This window comes from Anguilla rostrata, chromosome 9 (assembly GCF_018555375.3).
Source record: "Anguilla rostrata isolate EN2019 chromosome 9, ASM1855537v3, whole genome shotgun sequence".
NCBI classification, from domain to species: Eukaryota; Metazoa; Chordata; class Actinopteri; order Anguilliformes; family Anguillidae; genus Anguilla; species Anguilla rostrata.
In genome coordinates, this window is record NC_057941.1 from 28,471,409 (window position 1) to 28,475,053 (window position 3,645).

Here is a 3,645-nt window from a genome sequence, read left to right on the forward strand (position 1 = left end):
TAGTCTTCCTGAATCTGTCCCATTCTGGCAACTGAATTTGCCCAAACACACTGTGAGCACACAGAGAAACCACATGGAAAAACCTCATGGTCATATGAAATTAATGTGAATCAAATGTGAATTACATGTGATGCATGTGTTTTCTGGATGCTTCACATGTGATTTTCATGTTTGTATGTGGAAAAAAACACCCAACATAATGTCACATTGCACCACCGCATCACAAAAATAATCAGTCCTATAATCAGACATCTCTCGCAGCTCCACACCATCTGATTCAGTTTAAAAAAAATAAAAAATTTTAAAAACCATTTGATTCTTCTGAATCAAATGTGAAAGAATAAATATTAAGCTTGTATTATGAAACTTGCTAATCTTCAGCATTCATTGTTTCGGGGAAGTCACCCAAAACATTGTATGTTGTCGTGTAAAGCTCTGTTTAAGGACCAACATGTTTTAACTAGATTTTTTTAATGGTGAGGCTTTATGTCTCAGATCTCTGTGTGGAAACACCTTGTTTACATTCATAGTCATTACACTTTGAATAGCCATGACATTATGTACTAATAATGCACAATAACAAAATTGCAGTCACATATAATTAAAATCCCTACCTTAAGCTTTAACACCACCATGTAGCAGACACATTTCTTAACTATTTTATTTTAACAGGTTAAATCATATGAAAAAGGTGTAAAATCAGCCAGATTGAGGTCTATAAAGCTTATAATGGTATCCTTTACTCATTCTTAGATGCAATGTGTAAGTTATTCCTATTTAAGCCAATCAAGACACCTGCAATTCTGCCTGTCAATACATGTAAGCATATTTAACTCTTACCTCAAGTTTTTTGTCAGTCTGTAGCTGGCCATCTGCAGTACCTGTTTTACCACTTCTGGTTTTACTCTCAGAGCACTCTAATGCAGCGGTGATAACCTCTATTCCTGGACCGGGATAAGTTTATCACTCGCAAGTGTATCACTGTAACTAACCCCAAAGCACAACCTCTCAGGACATCTTCAAATATGGTGGTGGCACATGTGAAGGTGGAAATATAAATAATAGGCTGTAGGGTAAGGATACTCAGATCTGGGCCTCAAGGCCAGTAGTAATCCTGGTTTTCATGTATCCCCTCTAATCAAGACTGATTAAAATCAGGCACACCAGATTAATTGCATCCCTGGCTGGCCAGTGGTATTAATCAATCAATTAACTAACTGGTAGAAAAGAAAACCAGCAGCACTAATGGCCTCGAGGGCCAGATTTGAGTATCTGTGCTCTAGGGGGGAGGGTTTAGGAGCTGGATTGGAGCCGAACAAGTGACACTGTTATAAGAATAACATTTAAAAAGTATAAAATTGTGTATGATATTCACGACTGCCAAGAGGAAGTGGCTTAATGTCTTGCCCTGTACTGTTATTCTTCAGCAGTAATGAAATGTGTTTACAAAAGTCCTGAAATGATCTTTGTTGGACCATTTCCCCATCCATCCATCCATCCATCCATCCATCTATCCATCCGTTATCTATACCCACTTATCCTGAGCAGGGTCGTGGGGACCATTTCCCCAACACATTCATTATTGATAAATAACTGATTTTATTTAAAAATGCGTGTGGAATTCAGATCAAGTATGCGATTACAAATGTTTAACAAATATGTCCCATTGTATGCGATGATGGCTCAGTTGATGTTTAATTAAAAGTGTCTTGGATCATTCCATCAAATAAATCATTTGCTTTGAATGTCAATTGGAAAACAAGGAAAAATCGTACTTGAGTGAATGGTGATCTGATGCAAACGAGTGAACAAGTTTATCTGATGTGCCTTTCTGAAATTGAGCCTGTTACACTTGAAAGACTGGGAAATGTCTGTTGGTTTAAGCCATCTCCTGTGCTTTATGTTTGTGTAGATAATACATGTTCACCTTACCTATGTAATATAGGAGAACATGGCAGGGAAACTGTAATACTGCTGATAAGAAAAACACATAATAGGCTGCTGCCTAACATTTTACAATATGTACAGCTGGGTTACAGAACAAAAATGGGTCAATCGATGCTTTTGTGCGGTAATTTCACAGTCACAGTTAGGGGGCAAGGGTTCCTGGTTCTGATTCTGAAGTGGAAACCCAAACATGTCTGCGCTTGTCTTTCTGTGCAGGTGACAACCATGCCCTTACAGTGGCAAAAAATTAGATACAGATAATACAGTGAGTTCCATAATGTTTGGGACAAAGACATTCCTTCTTGATTTGGCTTTGTACTCCACAATTTTAGATTTGTAATGAAACAACTGACTTCTGGTTAAAATGCACACTCTCTGCTTTTATTAAGGCTTCACCAAAGTAGAAATTACAGCATTGTATATAGATAAAATGCATTCCATTCTAGGGCACCATAATGTTTGGGACATATTAATCATTAATTAGTACTCAATGACTGCTTGAAGTCTGTGTCCCATATACAGTACATCACCAGGTGCTGATTATGTTTTCTGGTGATGCTTTGCCAGGACTGTACTGCAGCCATCTTCAGCTTCTACTTGTTTCGGGGGCTAGTTGCCTTAAGCTCTTCAACATAATGAATGCACATACAGTTTGATTCAGATTGGATCAAAAATGTTCCAGTTTTTGGCTTTGAACTTATTTGTTGCTTTAGCAGTATGACTGGGATCATTGTCTAACTGTAGGATGAAGCACCATCCAATCGGTTTGTAGGCATTTGGTTGAAGATAAGATGCTTCTGTGCTCTTCAGAATTCTGCTGCAGCTATGAGCAGTTACATCATCAATGAAGACAATTGCACTATTAATTGTGGCAGCCATACATGCCAAAACCATAACACCCCCACCGTATTTCACAGAATAGGGGGGTTGCTACGGATCTTGGGAAGTTATTTTTGGCCTCCACACTTTGCTCTTGCCATCACTCTGATACAAGTCCACACACCTTTTTTTTCCAGAACTCTACAGGCTCTATTAGGTACTTCTTGGCAAACTGTAACCTGATCATCCTGTTTTTAGTTTAGTGGTTTGCATCTTGCAGTGTACTCTCTGTAGTTCTGTCTGTGAAGTCTTCAGCAGACAGTAGTTACTGACACACCCACGCCTGCCTCCTGAAGAGCGTTTCTGATCTTTTAGACAGGTTTTTGGGGTTTTTTCTTCATTATAGTGAGAACTCTTCAGTCATCAACAGTAGAAGTGTACCTTGGCCTGCCAATTTGCAAAAAATAAAGAAATCGATAATTTCATGGTTAGTATTATTTGTGGTTGGTGGATGCAGGCAAAGTAAATATTGCCAACTTAGATTTCAGAGTAACCTAGAGACAGGTATTGCAGACCCTATGCAATCACTTTTTTCTTACATTTACCATAATTATGCAGCTAGATAAAGATATATAGTTAGTTATTCAAAATGTATAAAATGTATAAATCCAGGTAGTGTACTTAAAATGCACTTTCACTTTACTTAACAGAAGTAAACTTGTAAACTTACAGGATAACTCCCCCCCCCCCCAACTTAAACCCATTGTTCCTAATTCCACCATGTTGATCAGTATTGATCAATAATTTTGCCATCTTTCATTGTGGAGCTTTGGCCACCCCAAGCTACAAATAAGTTACTCATGGTGAGATTTCAGCATG